This window comes from Somniosus microcephalus, chromosome 14, assembly GCF_052327205.1.
Source record: "Somniosus microcephalus isolate GS21.2 chromosome 14, FLI_Smic_1.0, whole genome shotgun sequence".
Lineage (NCBI taxonomy): Eukaryota > Metazoa > Chordata > Chondrichthyes > Squaliformes > Somniosidae > Somniosus > Somniosus microcephalus.
Genome location: NC_141000.1, coordinates 29,084,976 through 29,105,759, shown reverse-complemented (window position 1 = coordinate 29,105,759; position 20,784 = coordinate 29,084,976).

Below are 20,784 nucleotides of genomic sequence, written 5' to 3'. Positions count from 1 at the left end.
AGTATCAAAGGTCTTGAAGCAGTTCTTCAGGTGACTGGACAGATTGGAGGTTATCTTCAACGCAACACCACCAAGATCTCCATGTTCTTCACAGTCTGCTGCATACAACAATAACAACAACTTGCATTTATATAGCGTCTTTAACATAGTAAAACGTCCCTAGGCGCTGCACCTGGGCATACTCCACAGGTTAGTCATCAAAAGAAGGATAAGCATAGAGCAGGTGGAAGCGGAGGACACCTACTCATAACCAAAAGCAGAGACAAAGACGAGATGAGGTTTCTGCTGAGCTACTGGCAGGAAACAAGAGCCATATGACACACCTTCATTGGCGACAACTAAGGGCCACAGTCTCAGAATGAGATGAGGAGAAATTTCTTCACTCAAAGGGTTGTGAATATTTGGAATTCGCTACCCCAAAGGGCTGTGGAGGCTCAGTTGTTGAGTATATTTAAGACAAGAGATCGATAGATTTTTGGATATTAAGGGAATCAAGGGATATGGGGAAAGTGTAGGAAAGTGGAGTTGAGGTAGAAGATCAGCTATGATCTTATTGAAGGGCCGAGTGGCCTATTTCTGCTCCTATTTCTTATGTCTTATGTGAGACCTTCAGCTATGTATGACATCTGCCTAATGTATTACAGTCCTTCAGATGTGCTCAATGCAGCAATTAAATGCACCCTCATCAACATTGGCCTCATCACTAACTCACCTACCATTGATTCTATTTGACACAATTGAATTAAATTTCAATCAAATGTAATGCCTTATAAGTGATTTATGTATGTTTGAGTGCCTGTTGCCCTGCTGCTTCCCCTTGGTGACAGTGAGGCATAAGTGCCACGATGTGCCTGCCGGAATTTTTGACGCTGACCCCGGAAGACTTTATGGGGTCAGGAGGAGGTCCCTAGATCTGCCCACCAGTGGTGGGTTCCTGTGTTACTAAGGGCGTATCTGGGATGCCCACCATTTTGAAGATACCAGAGGGTCCAGCAGAAGTGGCCCGGCCGGTAAGGGGAATGTCAGGCTCCCAACTGGAAAGAAGATATAACTATCCCATTGCAGATCCCTTTGTAAGGGGGCCACTGTACCCAATTTAAAAAAAAGACATTTGGGGGTTCAGGCCTCAATCCCAGCCTAGCCTATTGGTGGGGGCTACTTTTGCCCCTGGTGCGAGAGGTCTGCACTGACCACCACATGCCAAGTCCCACTGAGGACCGGAGGTAGGCGAATTCCTGATGTAGGGAATCCTCACTCCCACCTCTGCGGATGGCCATATTTGAGGCAGGGAGAGGCTCTGCCTCTAACAGGCCATGTGAAGTCTCCGATGTAAGGCTGCAACCCTGTGTATCCAGGTGTAAGGGGGATCTCTTGGGAGTGAGGTGACTCTCTGGCTCCTTGTGCTGATGGCTCTGCAATTGGATCCACTGCAACCAAACCTTGTATGGACCTCAAAGGCAATAGACATGCATGGCTACTGCAACCTTGCCCCTGCTGATAGGCACTGCCTCAGATGTCAGTGGGAACAGACCTCTGGGCAACATTGACAGCTATTAAGCACTGAACAATGGCTCTCTCAATCTGATCTCCCCTGCATGTTGAAATCAGATAAGACAGCCTCTTGGAGATTGGAACCCATGGCTTCAATAGCAGCTGAGTATTTATGAAGGATACTCTAGCTGAGCTTCGGAACTCAGTCACTGGAAGCTATGCTGCAGAAAGTCCTGGAACTGCACATGCATCATGCTAGACTGCAGTTGTGTTAAACAGTCATGTACAACTGCACAGATGTGGGTGGTGGACTCCTCTGTTGTCGCTTCCGGACTGTTCGGGGAGCTTGTCGCACCCTCTAATGACTGGAGAAAACACAGTTACTCAGATAACATCCTTCTGTTAAATACAGCCTCCATGACATTCAGCTGCCAGGACTATGTAGCTGATAAAGCACGTGAGCTGGCTCTGCACACAGCAGATTCCTGTCCCTCCTGTGCCACCAATGCCTGCTGCTGCTCACTTGTGCTCTACGATATGTACACACCTCAAACTAACTTCCCAAATCCCCTGGCTGGGGTATACCTGCGCTCGAGCTTGCAGATGGAGTAACCGACGTTAAGTGCCATGAGGTGCTGGGTTTGTGAATGACACTTTTTTGGGGATGCCAATAGAAACAGAAGGTCTCGTAGCATGATGACATAAATGTGCCCTCTGAACCAGAGCTTACATAGTTAAATTATGTTGTGATGGTTGCCTGCAATATATGAATCTGGGTGAGTGAGTAAAGTGTAGAAGAAGAATAAAAAAGGAGGGCCCTAGTACTGAGCTTACTTTCAGTTGTCACATTTTTGTGTTGACTTTTCCCATTATAAATTCCTATGTCTACACTTATAATGGGAACTGTCTATGTAAACTTGTCACACTGTAATTAGACACTCCCACCACTGGTGGCACTGTAGCACATCAGTTTTGGGTCTCCCAGTGCGTACTGCACAGACATTCCTGTACTCCAACCATCTCTGCTTCGCAAGTTGCTGTAAGTTTCACTGTTTAGTTATAAATAATGATATAAAATCAAAGTTTGATATAAAGATGAGGACAGAATATCTTATTTTAAAATGGGGATTGAATTTCCCTGGCCCAATTAGCCTTTGCCCTCTAACCTCAATTCATCTGAAAATTACACTTGGCCTCGCCTCCCTATGTGCAATGCCATATAGTTTAACCAGTAATCTTAAAATTAGCAATAGAGAAGAGATTTAACAATAAGAAGTGACTTGTCTTTGAACCAAAGCCCTGTTTGGTAGTTATTTGACAGGAGTAATGTTAGACACAATGATCTGTCATTTTCTGATTAGTTTTGAATGTATAGTTATTTATTTATAAAAGATGTCTTTAGTTCAGTATAAAAGCACAGTGTAGCCTGAAACAAAAGCATCTGTTAATGACTCCCGAACTCAAAAATATAGCAACAAGGCAATTTCATGGCACTGTTGTAATTACATTATATTTTTCTGCAGGAATCAACTGGGCATTGTTTTCTGATCACAATTAGCCCACGTTATCTGACACTTCAAAATGCTTCATGTTATTATCAAGACAAGTGGCACTGAGAGAGAAAGGGAGTTATTCCCAAAATTGAATCACCTCTATGAAGAGGCTCTATGATCACATCGAGCTTAGTGTAACAAAAGCATTCCTGCGGTCTTCACGAATGACATTATTTTGGAAAGCTTTACAATGACGCATTCAGTTTTTGATTGATAGGTTGAACATAGTTCTCCTTGTAAAGTTTTCATTCTTCTAGCCTTTGGGCTGCTCACTCGGAATGGCTTAAAAAATTACTTAAAACATTTCTTTGTATTCTGAAAGTTTGGAGCAGTTGCTGCTTCATATTTCTTAGGTGTGGCTGCAGCAGGTATTCACTGGAGAATTTTCTAATACTTTCTTCACTGAACAAATCTATATAAATTGAAATAACATTGTCACTCTTACCACATTGGGTCTTGTTATCAACAAGTTTTGGGGGCTTCTGTTATTTTAGAACTTATGGACTTTCTGTGGTGTTGGTTCACACTGAGTCAGAGTATATACTAGGGACAGTCTATTATTCCATGTAACACACTATATTATATAATACAGGGGGTCTTATATCATGTAACACACAATGTATTATATAATACAGGGAGTTTTTTTTTAATTCGTTGATGGGATGTCGGTGTCGCTGGCAAGACCAGCATTTATTGCCCATCCCTAATTGCCCTTGAGAAGGTGGTGGTAAGCTGTCTTCTTGAACCACTGCAGTCTATGTGGTGAAGGTACTCCCACAGTGCTGTTAGGTAGGGAGTTCCAGGATTTTGCGTAGCGGTTTGTTACAACTGAGTGGCTTGCTAGGCCATTTCAGAGGGGCAGTTAAGAGCCAACCACATTGCTGTGGGTCTGGAGTCACATATAGGCCAGACCGGGTAAGGACGTCAGATTTCCTTCCCTAAAGGACATTAGTGAACCAGATGGGTTTTTACGACAATCTGATAGTTTCATGGTTACCATTACTAGCTTTTTTATTCCAGATTTGAACTCACGTCTCTGGATCATTAATCCAGGCCTCTGGATTACGAGCCCAGTGACATTACCACAACGCTACCGTTCCCATGTAACACACTATGTATTATGTAATATAGAGCCATTATACCATATAGCACACAATGTATTAAATAATATAGGGGACAATGTATATTAAATAATATAGGGGCATTATACCATGTAATACACAATGTATCATTATATACAGGAGTGTTATACCATGTATCTATTATTATATATTACGGGGGTGTTATAACATGTAACACAGAATGTCGGTGACAGTGGACATAACCTACGAGAAAGTTGGGGGAGTTGCTGCCTGGGACTACTCATAGGGGATGAGATTTTGGAAACCTGTGGTTTGGGGTTTGGGAGAACTCAGTGAGATTGTGCCTTGGAAGGAGGAGGGGGATGAGGTTTGGTCTGGGCCTTGGTAATATTGAAAGGGAGATAGGGTCTTGGACCACTTGACAGATGGGCATTAGGAAGAGCTGGGGTGTGGGTCTGCCATCCTCAGCAGTAGAAGCGGGTTTGTTTGCCAGCACTGGAATGGAGGTGCTGAAGTTTAGAAGCATTTGGGGCAGGTTAGGGTAACGCAGGGAAATTGTGGGAGAGCTAAGGTGGGGAGGATGACAACTTTTTTTTCACATTTCAAATTCTGAAGATGCTTGTCCATTTAGTAATAATGATGTTTAAAATGATATTGTGCCTTTCACATCAAAACATCTCAACGTTTATTGCACAATGATTTTGTTTTAAGTGCAGTTACCACCGTTACAACAATGGTAACTACTTAAAACACATAGGTACAAAAAGTAATCAATAAAGCTAATGGAATGTTGGTCTTTATCTCAAGAGGGTTAGAATTCAAAGGGGAAGAAGGGATGCTTCAGTTGTACAGAGCCTTGGTTGCACCCCAGCTGGAGTACTGGGCACCGCACCTCAGGAAGGATATGTTGGCCCTGGAGGGGGTACAGTACAGATTCACCAGAATGATACTGAAGATTTAAGGGTTAAAGTATGAGGACAAGTTGCATAAACTTGGCTTGTACTCCCTTGAGTTGAGAAGGTTGAGGGGTGATCTAATTGAGGTGTTTAAAATTATAAAAGGATTTGATAGGATAGATACAGAGAAACTTTGTTGGGGGAATCCAGAACAACAGGGCATAATTGATGTGCCTCAATAAATCCGAGACTCAATGTTAGCGGAACAAAACAAGGCTTTTATTAACTTAGAAGGTAACACACAGTGGAGAGGTGTCTTCCATCCAGAGGTCTGCAGTACTGGATGTGAGGCACGCTGAGCCTGCTTACATAGGGGCCAGGTATGGGCGGAGCCCTACACACACTACAATACAAGGTGAGGAAACGGAACTGAGGTAAGGGAAATGAAACTGAAACTAAACCACAGTCACAGGCACAATCACACAGAGAATACAGATGAGTGATGAATGGCATATTTCATCACAATAATAACATTAGAGCCAGGCCATTTAGGAGTGAAATCAGGAAACACTTTTTCACACAAAGGATAGAGGAAATGTGGAACTCCCCAAAAAGGCTGTCGATGCTGGGGGTCAATTAAAGTTTTCAAGACTGAGATCGAAGATTTTTATTAAGTAAGGGTATCAAGGAATATGGATCAAAGGCAGGTAAGTGGAGTTGAGGTACAGGTCAGCCATGATCTAACTGAATGACGGGACAGGCTCAAGGGACTGAATGGCCTACTCCTGTTCCTATGTTACACAGACAAAAGTGACGGCCATTCTGTACCAGCAATGTCCCACAAATATCAATGAGACGAGTGACAACTTAATGTATTATTAATGGCATTGGTTGAGGGAGGAATGTTGGCCAACACACCTGAAGAACTCCCTTCTCGCCTTTAAATGGTGCCATGGGGTCTTTAACAACCACCTGCACCTCTAGAGCAGGCACAATACATTCATAAATTCATACCCACTGAATACTAGTACTATATTATTGTAAGTTATATGCTTAGCGTAGTAAGTTGGAATACTAGAAGGCAAGTTTTGAGGGGTTCAGTAGCCTTTACATGTCCTTCAGCTTTTCTTATGTTCTTTAGTAACTTTATTACAACTTTGTCTTCAATGTAAATGGAAGGCATGCATTACCGAGTTGAAAAAGTATGCAGTGCAATGCAGCTGTAATCTGATCCCCTCAATTAGATTACAAAAACAAATTGCAAGAGCAAAGCTTAAGCAGTTTCAGGCTGTTATTTGAACATTTCAAGTCAGGTTATTGCTTTGAAAACATCACTTCAATCAGTTCTTGACAATGATACAATCTTTTTTAAAAAACTGCAGCAACTATTACATTTGCTATAAGAAGCAGCCTGAGGTAGAGACTATGAGGAGACTAGATGTTGTAGTGGGTTGGCACTGAATTCAGGCAGCCTGATGGGGTGACGCTCTCCGGCAATGAAAGGAAATCTTAAATCAAAGCAGAAAATGCTGAGAATACACAGATGGACAGCTTGAGTGTGAGAGGTTATCTGAAGGGGCTGCTCAACATTTGGCTGCAGCTCAGCCTGACACTTCTGATCTTCGGTCACCTGGTGCGGAGGATGGGGGGGTGCGGGGAGGGGCATGGGGCAAGTCACAGAACCTTCTTGTGGGTCTGCTCTGGGCCTGGCCAAGGTGGTGATCTACATGTCAAGGATGGACCCGGCCCATGGGCGGTGGGGAGGCAGGGGGAGGGTCACTCTGCTTGTTAAGTATGTGTATTGTACTGAACAATTAACACAAAGACTTAAACATATAACTCAAACAGGTCTTTACTGGTTGGAGGTAGGGACTGCACGTAGATCTTTACTTCATGCCCACAGGCGGGAACTGAGGGGAGATCAGTACCCACAGTACTATTTATACCCCTATGGCCAGGAGTGGTACTGCGTATCACTACGCCCTACAAGTAGTGCAGTCCTGTCCATAGGTTCAAAGTAGCACACATATTACATACACAACATTCCTCCCTTCCTAGCTTTACAGTCATCTCCCCATTTAACATAACGTAATAACATATATACATATATAACTTCAGGTTTACATAACAGAATAACATAGATACATAGATAACTTCATGTCAAAACAGATCACAGATTCAGTCTCTGCGGAAAACAGTTCACAGATTCAATCTCTGTGGTGTAGTCGGTTCACGTTGCTGGAGTGACTCATTCAATAGTCCTTCCATGGATTTAACAGTTTGAACTTCCGAACTGAATTGGCTCCGTTCGGAGGGACCACGTGTGTGATCTGGTAGAGGTAATAATGGTTCAGATGGGTCATCTTCTGTTTCGACTTTTCCTTATCTGCTTCTTGGAGACTCTCTGGGCTCCGTCAGCTGCCAGCTGCATGCGCAGTTCCTCCTTCTCTTCCTCCTTTTTCCGTAGTAGAGCCACCTTCTCCCGATGTTCTGTAGACTTTCGGTGCTCCTCCATGATTTCTGTATGGTGGGAGTCGAAGTTACAAGTTGGGCAGGACAGGACATAGTAATATTCGGTGTCGTCCTGATCTAGGCCAGCGAGAGGGTCTTCTATTTCCTCCATACCCAGCTGGGCGTTAGCCAGCTTTTGTTCCAAGTCCAGACATCTTTCCTGAAGAGACTTCTTCATGCGTACCTCTTCATCCAGCTTTTTCTGGGCTTTCAGCAAGTCGTTTACTAATGACCTCATTTGAGATTTTACTACTTCAACTTCTTTTGGAGATTGATTGATCGGACTATTCAATCCCTCTACCGGAGCAGCTGTTTCAGCGGTCTGTTGTTCTACGTTGACGTGAGTCAGCGTACTTTTGGCATCCAAGGGCTGCTCTGTTGCAGTCATCTCAGTCTGTGTTGCCACCTCAGCTCTTCCAATAACCTTTGAGAGCTCCGAACCCCTTTCGTTTGAATATTGAAGTTCGTGTTCAAGTTTTTCCCATTTCAGAGTCCTGTCCTTCAGCATATGCAGGAGTTGGCTGACCGTTAACTCCTCTGACATCAGACGTTTTGTGTGCTCCTGCTCCATTTTCTCCATCAGCTGCTTCTGTTGTCTTTCCAGATTCTCCAACTCTATATCAAAGAACTCTTTCGTTGCATTCAACTCTTGCTCAAAACGGCGAAGCATTTGTTCTAATTGCTGTTGTAGTTTGAAATGGAGTTGAGTTCGAGCCCGGTGTCCCTCAGAAATGGGTACATCAGTAGACTTGCCAGACTCAGAATCCACAGTTAAACTATGTTGTTGTTGCTCAGTGGAATTCTGTGCTGAAACTTTGTCTTTTGCACCTGAGTTGGGCTTACCATCATCCGTTCCAGAGTCTGGGCCGACTATCTTCACCGAGTTCTCACTCGTTATTGTTTGTAGGAAATGCCAGTCCATATTCATTTTCCTAATCCACTCCTGTCCTAGTAGTGGAGGACCTCCTTCAGATATCACATATAAGTCCATTATTTGACTGTCTTCGCCCTTGTGGACCACTGCAACCTCTATTTTCCCGATGGGGTACACTCTTTGCCCCGTGTATGTTTTCAATATAATCCCCGTATCCTGTAGGGGAATATGTTGGAATAACTTTCCGTAATCTTTCTTATTTATGACCGTCAATGCCGATCCAGTGTCCAATTCCAGTTTTACTTGGACTCCTTCTATCTGAAGAGTGACCCAAATTGTCTGGAGGTCTGCACCCTTACCAGCGTTGAGTACTCTTAAGCTAGCCAGTTCATTACAGCTTAAGCCAGCCAGTTCATTACTGCTAGCGTCTGAATCGGACTCCTGTTCGGTCACCTTGTGTACCTTTGCGTATTTTCCTTGCGGTGACTTCTTGTTGCTGGTCTTCTTCCCTGACCTGCATACTCTAGCTATATGTCCAAGCCTACCACAAGTTCTACATTCTTGGTTTTTAAACCAACACTGGTTCTGATCATGCGTTGTCTTTCCACAACGATAACATTTGCCAGAACTCACACCCAATTTGTGTGCACTGAGCTCCGGTGACCGTAGCTGCATTACTGCCGTGCCTCTCGCTGCGGCTTCGTGTGCTGCTGCCATAGTGACCGCCTTCTCAAGCGTCAGCTCATTCTCCTCGAGCAGTCGCTTTTGTGTATCCTGTTTAAATAAACCACACACAAATTTGTCTCGTAGTGCATCTGTCAGTCCCGTTCGAAACTGGCAATATTTCGCTAATTTACGCAATTCCAGCAAATATTCAGCATTGCTTTCATGCTGTAGCTGCCTTCTGTCGTAAAATTTAAATCGTTCCGCTAGCATCAGCGGCGTGGGGTTTAGATGATCTTTCAGGACAGTAACAATCTCATCGAACGTCTTATCCGCCGGTTCATCTGGTGATAACAGGTGTTTCAATTGCCCGTATGTCTTCGCACCCATTAAATTTAATAATGTTAGAGCTTTATCTTGGTCACGAATTTTATTGGCCTTACAATAATTTTTTACTCTTTCAACATATATGGCCCAATCTTCGAGGTCACTATCAAAGGTGCTAATATTCCCGTGTTTAGGCATTGTAGATTTGCAATTTCTCAGATTTTATTTTGTTTACTTGTTATCAAAGATGGCGGCTTCCCGCTCTTGCCGTCGTCCTCCGCCCACAAAATGGCGGTTTTCCCACGCTTGGCGGTCTTCACCCGTCCCCCGACGCCGTCTCCCTTCAGCCCCCGAGTGCGGCCCTTATCTTCGCCGCGATCGCCCGAGTGCGGCTCTTATCAGCGGATGCGATCGCTGGATAGCGAAGTGGCTCCCGACCGAAGCGGCTCTTGCTCGCTCCCTCCCGGGCTCTGGCTTACCCGCTCGCGCGTTTCACCGCGGCTCTTATCAGGGATTGCGATCGCCCTTATCTTCTCCAACTTCCCCAGCCCTGTCTTTGCAGCCAACACTGCACGGCTTACCCCACCACCTAGGTTGAACAAGGAAACTGCAGAAAGACTTCTGTCAGTCGCTGGAAGCTGTCAGGATGGCTGCTGCATTCCAGTGCTCAGTCGCTGATGGAGGCTTCAGAGTCCTAAAGCCTGTCGCTTCTAGTGGGGTGGTGATGTTTGAAACCTCTCTTCAACCGCCGCAGGGTAAGAACCTGACTCGTCGCCAGTGTTAAGTATGTGTATTGTATTGAACAATTAACACAAAGACTTAAACGTATAACTCAAACAGGTCTTTACTGGTTGGAGGTAGGGACTACACGTAGATCTTTACTTCATGCCCACAGGCGGGAACTGAGGGGAGATCAGTACCCACAGTACTATTTATACCCCTATGGCCAGGAGTGGTACTGCGTATCACTACGCCCTACAAGTAGTGCAGTCCTGTCCATAGGTTCAAAGTAGCACACATATTACATACACAACACTGCTGCCTGCCTCTCTTCAGGGTCTTGTCCAGTATGCTTGAGGCCTTCTGCGTCCAGTGGGTACCACAGGGAATAGAGTGTCTAACAGTCATGAACAACAATGTTATAATTTAGTTTATAAGTTTCCTTCCATTTTGTTGATAAGTGCACTTTATGTTTAAGTACCTTTACTAGTCATGTCCCTTAAAATAAAAGGTGGGGTACGTGTAAATTTGTCTTTTTTTCTGTTGGTGAAGCTGAGGCAAACCAGTGTCATCCTTATGGATCATTTAGAGAAGGCATCTGTGAAAAGAAAAGGTTATGACAGTTCAGGCGGATTCCATTCATCGCAATTGAAGATTGAGGTAGACCAATATTTTAGTAAAATTGGAAAAAGAGAGAGAAATAGAGCGGGGGAAGAATCAACAGATACACCAGTCATAGAGAGGGAATAAATGTGCTACGTAATCCACCAATTGCTTATTAGAAGGCTGTTAGATGATATAAAAAATCATCAGTAAAATGATGCAGAGATACATAAAGGACAAAAGTATGTGGAAATAGTTGGGAGTGAAAAAACACAGGAGTGTAATTCTCTCCTGTCTGGTTTAAGGATTGTATGTGAAATGAATTTGCACAATCTCAATCCTCACACAGCGTTTACAAATCCACAACAGCAAACTGCACCAATGTAAAGTTAGGGCTAATTTAGCAATCTCACACAGAGAAACCATTAAGAAATAGAAAACCTCATACCAGAAATATAGGGGGCAGCCTTCAGAGGGTTGAGTTTAATGAGGCAGCTTTATCCCACATCTAGCTATGCTGCAGATAACCTAAGAGCCTTTGATCCTAAACACAGTTTTCTTCAACTGCTTCTCCAGAAACACAGTAAACATTTCTCAGAGCTGGAATTTTAAATTAATCACATCTTCAAGCTGCTTTTCCAAAGAGATTATAAAGTGGCCAGTAAACTGGTGACCCGGACAAAGAGGAAGCCTTGCAGTTGTACTGGGGGCCATGAAGACACTGTTAGAGACTAATTATTGGCACCGAGAAATGTCGGACAGCTGTACCCTTCACCTATTCCCACCCTCACTCATCCCCATTGCCCTGGGAGTGGCTTCCGAGGAAAGAAAAGAAGACTTGCATTTCTATAGTGCCCTTCACGACCTCAGGACATCCCAAAGTGCTTTACAGCTAATAACATACTTTTTGAAACGGAGTCACTGTTGCAATGTAGGAGACACAGCAGCCAATTTGCACACAGCAAGGTCCCACAAACAGCAATGTGATTGACGTAAGAAAACTACTAAGCACTTGGTCTAAGCATTAAACAAAGCTTTAATCAACTGTTTTACAACATGGCGGTCTAGTTGTGCCCTTCACTAGTTCCTGTTAAGAATGTCCTGCACAAGCTGGGCCCCTGCCTGAGTATTTATACACTCCCTAGACAGCGCCACCCGCAGGCTGCTCAGATGGTTCATGTCAGTGATAATGACCAGATAATCTATTTTAGTGGTGGTTGAGGGATATATAGTGACACCGGGGAGAACTCCCCTGCTCTTTTACAAAATAGTATCATGGGATATTTTATGACCACCTGGGAGAGCAGACAGGGTTGCTGTCATGGGGCCGTGTAGACACAGGGCCGTGCTGTCCGGGCAAGGCTGGTTATGGACCCAAGTGCAGACAGACGAGGTGAGAAGCAGATATGCAGTCTTAAATAACAGTACTTTACTAGAATCACACAGGTAAACAGTTACAAAACATAGAAGCTCAAGACAAGCTACCACATAGGCAAACGGCTAGTCAAGATAGGAACTCAAGACAAACTACCATGAGGCAACCGGCTTGTCCAGACTGAGCTCAAGACAAGCTACCCCAGGGCAACCGGCTTGTCAAGATAGGAACTCAAGACAAGCTACCATGAGGCAACCGGCTTGTCCAAACTGAGCTCAAGACAAGCTACCACAGGGCAACCGGCTTGTCCAAAACTGAGCACCTAGTCAAGACAGAGCACCTAGTCAAGACAGACTCCCTTGTCAGGACTGAGCACAGAGGGAAGAAACCACAGAACTTAAATACAAGCAAACACAGGTGAAACCAATAAACCAGATGAAAGACAGTTAAGTAATAAACAGGAGAAACAAGTAACAATGGGAAACCAACCAGTGAAGGTGCCATCTAGGGGTTACTGAACGAACTGACCGGCACCCTCACAGGGCCTCAGTTTAATGTCTCATCCGAAAGATGGCACTTCCAACAGTACTCCCTCAGTACTGCACTGGAGTTTCAGCCTAGAATTTGTGCTCAAGTCTCTGGAGTGCCCACAACCGTCTGACTCAGAGGCGAGCGTGCTAACTGCCCGTGCTGCTAAAGGAAACTGTGGAAGAATTGCCTTGTGCTCCTAATTGATTTGAAATCTGTGGAAATGTCTGTTTTGAGCAAGGTACTAACTTATATTCAGTTCAAGCAAAATTACAAAAGTTCTATATTCACAAATGAATAAAACCCTCTGAAAACTCAATGGCCTAGATTTTGTAGTCAGTGGCAAACGAACGGCACTCGCCATTCATTACGCTTACAGCTGGCCACAGACGTTTAGTGGGCTTTTTCATGGAAATTTACAGTAATTAGAGAGCCATTTCAGTGTGGCACCTCTACAGGGGATCTGGGACCTGTGTGAACAGGACAAGCCACAGTGTGTCTCTTCAACCAATCAGTTTGAAGAATCCTTACTGAGCCACGCAGAGTCTAAACCAGGAAGTGTAAATAAGAATATTTAATTCAATGTAAAATCATGTACAGAAAGCAAAATAAAGGGAGGGAAAGAAAGATGGGATTAAGAGAGAGATAAAAAGGACAGAATGAAAAAAAAAATTTTAATTTTAATTTTTTTTTAAATCTCCAACAATAATTAAAATCTGAAGGAATGAGACTCCACACTTGTGTAAGTAAATTTTCAGTGCTAGAGAGGTTCTTTGGTAATTAAGACTTTTCATGCCATTAAAAATTAATTTACATTTGAATCGACAAGGCCTAACTTTTTCTGGTGTGTTTATTGGTAAGTACCATAACATAACGCTCTTCTTGTGTTTTAATGCCGAGTCTCTCGGCGAGGTACCAGTGTAGCAAAGCTTGTGGAGGAGCAGGGCAAATCGGACAGCAACTTCCTGATTTCCGCGTTTAACTGCACATGTGCGGACGCTAGAAATTGCTGTCTGGTTTATGCCATATTAACGGTGAGCGCTGATAGCCTCACCATTATTCCAACTGCAAAACCTGGGCCATTGTTTGATTTGCAACTATTAAGATAACTACAGTGGAGTTTGTAAAACCCTCTTTCCTTCAAGCTGCTAAACTGACTTACTCTCTCTTCTCTCTCTAGCTGTTGCCAAAAGTTAAGGCAATTTGGCTGGCTTTTGGAAACGGTCAGTAATATACAAAACTGTTTTTCCTGGTTAAGGCCAAGTATCCAGCCTGACTGACAAAAGCTGCTGCACAATAACTAAATGATAACCAAGTACTCCTGTCATTACCAGATCAGGCATATTACCTCCCCATAGTGATCCTCCCACACTAACCTAGACAAGCTACGAGTCCTCCCTCCGCCCAATCTGGACAACATGGATTGAGACAATGTGAAGGACAGCCCAGAATGAGAAAACCATGTACTGCCTGAGTCTAGACCATGTGAAACGCTTTGAAATCCGGACCTCATTCCTGGACTTGCCAGTGGTTTATTGGCATGTTGACAACACCATCCACATAGGCCTAAGCAGGGGTGCTAATATATGCTGCTGTACTGGCCGGGTGTGTCCGTTCCTGGTAGGTTGTCATTGTACCAACAGCACTTTAACAGCTACCCTATTTGGATGGATTGGAGTATGCTCAAGACATTGGGTTGGATGGGGGTGGGGTGGGGACCCGGGAATCCTCCTGTAGCTACCTCAGTGGGATGTACCAATGAGCTGTAGCTAGGTGGAAGCTCAAGAGCTTGTCTATGCCAGCTTGGCTCAGCGGTTGTATTCTTGCCTCCGATTCAGAAGGGTTTAAGGCCCCCTCAAGGATTTCAGCACAAAAATCTAGGCTGACATTTCAGGACAATAATGAGGGAGTGCTGCATTGTCAGAGATGCTGTATTTGGATAAGATATTAAATTAAGGCCCTGTTCTGATTGTCAGATGGATGTAAAATATCTCATTACACTATTCAAAGACGAGCAGGAATATCTCCCGGAGTCCTGGTCAACATTTATCCCTCAACCAACATCACCAAAACAGATTAATTGGTCATTATTTCATTGCTGTTAGTGGGAGTTTGTTGCATGCAAATTGGCTGCTATGTATTCCTACATTGCAACTGTGTTTACAATTCAAAAGTAATTCATTGGTGAAGTGGTTTGGGACGCTGTGAGGATGAGCAACATGTTACATAAATGCAAGTTAATTTGTTCTTTCTTCTCATGTTGGGGTCTGGAGCGGTCTGCACCTCAACGAGAGGTGCAATGTGCCAGCGCATGCGCTGAAAACTGGCATTTACTCTTGACAGATCAGAAATGCTGGTTTTCAGCGCAGGTGTAAGGCCTGCTTTTAACAACATAAGAGTTGAAAAAAAAACATTTCTTTTCACTCATTTATAATTTTAAAATACTTTAAAAAAAGGTAAGTTTATTTTTAGCCCTGTAAAAAATTTTAATTATTTTTTTCAAAAAATTACATTTTTGTTTAATATATTTACTTTAATGTAATTTTAACTCATTTAAAAAATGTGATGGTTTATTCTTCATTAAGATGGAGAGTGAAGTAGTTGACTCAGAGACTAGGGTCCTGAATTTAAATAAAGGAAACTACGATGGTATGAGGCGCGAGTTGGGTAGGATTGATTGGGGAATGTCACTCAAAGGGTTGATGGTGGATAGGCAATGGCAAACATTCAAAGACCGCATGGATGAACTACAGAATTTGTTCATCCCAGTTTGACATAAAAATAAAACAAAAAAGGTGACTCAACCATGGCTAACAAGGGAAATTAGGGATAGCATAAGATCCAAGCAGAGGACATATAAATTGGCCAGAAAAAGCAGTAAACCTGAGGATTGGGCGAAGTTTAGGATTCAACAAAGGAATTAATTAAGAAGGGGAAAATAGAGTATGAGAGTAAGCTTTCAGGGAACATAAAAACTGACTGTAAGAGCTTTGATAGATATGTGAAGAGAAAAAGATTGGTGAAGTCAAGTGTAGGTCCCTTGCAGTCAGAATCAGGGGAATTTATAATGGGGAACAAAGAAATGGCAGACCAATTAAATACATATTTTGGGTCTGTCTTCACAAAGGAGGACACAAATAACCTCCCAGAGATGTCAGGGAACATAGGGTCTGATGAAAGGGAGGAACTGAAAGAAATCAGTATTTGTAGGGAAATGGTGTTAGGGAAATTGACGGGATTGAAGGCCGATAAATCCCCAGGGCCTGATAATCTACGTCCTAGGGTACTTAAGGAAGTGGTCCTAGAAATAATAGATGCATTGCTGATCATCTTCCAACATTTGATGGAATCTGGAACAATACCCATGGATTGGAGGGTAGCTAATGTTACCCCACTATTCAAAAAAGGTGGTAGAGAGAAAATGGGGAATTATAGACCTGTAAGCCTGACATCGGTAGTGGGGAAAATGCTAGAGTCCATTATAAAAGATGTAATAGCAGAGCACTTGGAAAACAGTGACAGGATCGGACAAAGTCAACATGGATTTACGAAAGGTAAATCGTGCTTGACTAATCTACTGGAATTTTTTGAGGATGTAACTGATAAAAGAGATAAGGGAGAACCAGTGGATGTGGTGTATTTGGACTTTCAAAAGGCTTTCGATAAGGTCCCGCATAAGAGATTAGCGTGTAAATTTAAGGCACATGGGATTGGGGGCAAGGTATTGACTTGGATAGAGAACTGGTTGGCAGACAGAAAGCAAAGAGTTGGAATAAACGGCTCTTGTTCCGAGTGGCAGGCAGTGACTAGTGGGGTACCGCGGGGATCGGTCCTTGGACCCCAGCTATTCACAATATATATTAATGATCTAGACAAGGGAACTAGATGTAATATCTCCAAGTTTGCAGACGACACAAAGCTGGGTGGGCGTGTGTGTTGTGAGGAGGATGCCGAGAAACTCCAGTATGATTTGGACAGGTTGGGTGATTGGGCAGAAGCATGGCAGATGCAATATAACGTGGATAAATGCGAGGTTATCCACTTTGGTGTCAAAAACAGGAAGGCAGATTATTATCTGAATGGCAATAGATTGGGAGAAGGGGAAGTGCAACGAGACCTGGGTGTCCTTGGGCACCAGCCGCTGAAGGTAAGCATGCAGGTAAAGCAGGCGGTTAAGAAGGCAAATGGTATGTTGGCCTTCGTAGCGAGAGGGTTTGAGTACAGGAACAAGGATGTCTTGCTGTAGTTGTACAGGGCCTTGGTGAGACCACATCTTGAGTATTGTGTGCAGTTTTGGTCGCCTTATCTGAGGAAGGATGTTCTTGCCATGGAGGGAGTTCAACGAAGATTCACTAGGCTGATACCTGGGATGGCAGGAATGACGTATGAGGAGAGATTGGGTCGATTGGGCTTATACTCGCTGGAGTTTAGAAGAATGAGAGGGGATCTCATTGAAACTCATAAAATTCTGACAGGACTGGACAGACTAGATGCAGGAAGGATGTTCCCGATGGTCGGGGAGTCCAGAACCAGGGGTCACTGTCTAAGGATAAGGGGTAAGCCATTTAGGACAGAAATGAGGAGGAATTTCTTCACCCAGGGAGTGGTGAACCTGTGGAATTCTCTACCACAGAAGGCAGTAGAGGTCAATTCATTCAAGAAGGAGTTGGATATATTTCTTAAGGCTAAAGGGATATGGGGAGAAAGCAGGGACAGGATACTGAATTGCATTGATCGCATTGAATGGCGGAGCAGGCTCGAGGGGCTGAATGGCCTACTCCTGCTCCTATCTTCTATGTTTCTATGTTTCGTAGATTTTTTTCCGATAGGAGGCATCCACACGCAGAAAGCCTCCTATCGGAAATTACGGGCCTTTGTGTAACATTTACCCTCTGCAAAATCCAGCCAAATTATATCAGAGCATCCTCTGGTGGCTAAATGTGGAAGTAAAGCTTAAACCATCTTCCAAATCTATACATCAGTTCTCAATCAACATAGACTTCCAATAATAAAAAAAAATAAAGCTTCCATTTATCTTACTGTTTCATGGCTTGTTCTAATTTACATCAACTCTCTGGACCAGAAAGCAACCTGCTCATTTTGCTGCACTGTTCGTCTTCAAGAACAAGAAACAAACTTGAACTTATTTTCCATGATGCATCTCAATCCCAAACGTAAAGTAACATGTATTGGAGAACATTATCCATATACTTCTGAGTTCAGTTTACTTGTGGTCACTGTATTTATTCAGCATTCATTTAAGTCATCATAAACTCAGGTACATATTGGTTATATAATCAGCAATTGATCCCAAGGAGATTGTATTTGAATGTGGGGGTGTGAATGTATTAACCCTTACAGCACCACAGACAAGTTTGCTCTTCCCATGCTGTCAGCTCTGTGGGCTGACGATGAACAGGCTCCGTCAGCAGAGTCCCTCCCTGTTTCAATGTGTTCTTTCAGAACTTGTTTCCACCTTCAAAATAGCTGATAGATCTAGGGGGAGGAAGAGTGGACAGGAAAGCAAAGTTAGAAAGGGTCAGAATACAAAGACTAGGTTAGATTTGTTTTGGGGTATTAATATATATCAAGAAAAGCAGTGGTCCGAGAACCGACCCCTGGGGAACAACACTGTATACCTTCCTCCAGTCCGAAAAACAACCATTCAGAACTACTCTCTGTTTCCTATCACTTAGCCAATTCCGTAACCATGCTGCCACTGTCCCTTTCATTCCATGGGCTTCAACTTTTCTGGCAAGCCTATTATGTGGCACTTTGTCGAAAGCCTTTTGGAAATTCATGTACACGGCGTCAACTGCATTACCCTCATCTACCCTCTCTTGTTACCTCTTCAAAGAACTCAATCAAGTTAGTTGAACACGATTTGCCTTTAACAAATCCATGCTGGCTTTCCTTAATTAATCCACACTTGTCCAAGTGACTGTTAATTTTGTCCCTGATTATTGTTTCTAAAAGCTTCCCCACTACCGAGGTCAAACTGACTGGCCTGTAGTTGCTGGATTTATCTTTACACACTTTTTTGAAAAATTGGGGTAACATTTGCAATTCTCCAGTCCTCTGGCACCACCCCCGTATCTAATGAGGATTGGAATATTATGGCCATTACCTCCGCGATTTCCTTCCTCAATTCCCTTAGCATCCTAGGATTCATCCCATCCGCTCCTGGTGACTTATTTACTTTAAGTACAGCCAGCCTTTCTAATACCTCCTCTTTATCAATTTTTATCCTATCAAGTATCTCCTCTACCTCCTCCTTTACTATGTCTATGGCAGCATCCTCCTCCTTGGTGAAGACAGATGCAAAGTACTCGTTTGGTACCTCAGCCATACCCTCTGCCTCCATGCATAGGTCTCCTTTTTGGTCCCTAATCGGCCCCACCCCTCCTCTTACTACCCTTTTACTATTTACATGCCCACAGAAGACTTTTGGATTACCTTTTATGTTGGCGGCCATAGAATCTTACAGCACAGAAGGAGGCCATTTGGCCCATCATGCCTGTGCTGGCTCTTTGAAAGAGCTTTGAAAGGCCATTCTATTCTCATACCCTCTCTTTGCCCCTCTTTTTTTCTTTTTCATTTCTCCTCTGACCTTTCTATATATAGCCTGATTCTCAGATGTATTTGCAACTTGACATCTGTCATACGCACTCTTTTTCTGCTTCATCATAATCTCTATCTCTTTCGTCATCCAGGGAGCCCTGACTTTAGTTGCCCTGCCTTTCCCCCTAGTGGGAATGTACCTCAACTGTACCTGAACTATTTCCTCTTTAAAGGCAGCCCATTGTTCCATTACAGTTTTGCCTGCCAATCTTTGATTCCAGTTTACGCGGGCCAGATCTGTTCTCATCCCACTGAAATTGGCCTTCCCCCAGTTAAACATGTTTACTCTAGATTGCTCCCTGTCCTTTTCCATAGCTAATCTAAACCTTATGATACTATTGATCACTGTTCCCTAAATGTTCACCTACTGACACTTGCTTCACTTGACCTACCTCATTCCCTAGAACCAGATCCAGCAATACCTCCTTCCTAAGTCATTGTACATAGTATCCATGAGTTAGGTCTATTTACTTTAAAGAAACAAAGACTTAGAGGAGATATTATTGAAGCTTTTAAAATGATGAAAAAGGGATTGGACTCAGTGAGGCTGGATGGGTTATTTGAGATGAATGGAGGGTAGGACTAGATCACATCATATAAAATAGATACAAGGAGAGCCATTGCCCTCTGGAACAGACTACCTGAACATGAGGTGGATGTTACAGTCCTTTATGAGGGAAATTGACAGGTTCCTCAGTGAAGAGGATATTTCTAGTTATAGAGGGTAAGTTGCTTTTAGATGTAGTTGTGAGGATGTATGAGGATCACAGTGCACCAGAGCTTTTCTTTATTGCCTTAGGAAGTCAGAAAGGAATTTTCCTGAGTTTTTCTTCAATTGTGACCATATGTTTTTCTTTTGTTTAGCTTTTCCCGAGAGATTGCATGATTAAGTGGTGAGGAAATGGTGTGTGTGGTTGCACCATGACTGGATGGGGCTAGGGTTGCGAACTCTGGTTGGATGTATTCCTGGAGGTATCGTCACATGACCCACCCACCTCCAACTCCACCGCCCCCATGCTCCTGCCATTGGTTGCGCGACACATGGCGCTCCGCCTTCCCATGCCAATTGGAAGGTGAACAGACTCTTCATTACCTGATTGGATGATTCTTGACTGTCAATCAAACAGCCTTTTTCCACCTCCAATTTTTTTTTATTAACAAATAAATTAAACTGTTCAAAGAAAATGATTTTTTCTGTTAATGCCCCAATGATTTTTCTTCAGAGTTGCTTGCAGCAGTGTCCAGGAGATTAATATTTAATTCATGGAGACTCCAGGACAATTCTGGAAGGTTGGCAACCCGAGATGGGGAGGGTTTGATGGGCTGAATGGTCTGTCCCCGTCCTTTTCATATGCCTGCATATATGTTCATATGACAGTAATAAATCTACTGATGACAACAATAGCTTATTACTGAAACGTTACTGTTTGTCTCAGCACCCTTGTATGTGAGCTGAAAATTTAAGGCGGAATGAAAGTCTAAATACAAGCATATTCGTTGATGCTTTTTTATAAAAAAACCCCAGATAAACATGCCAACA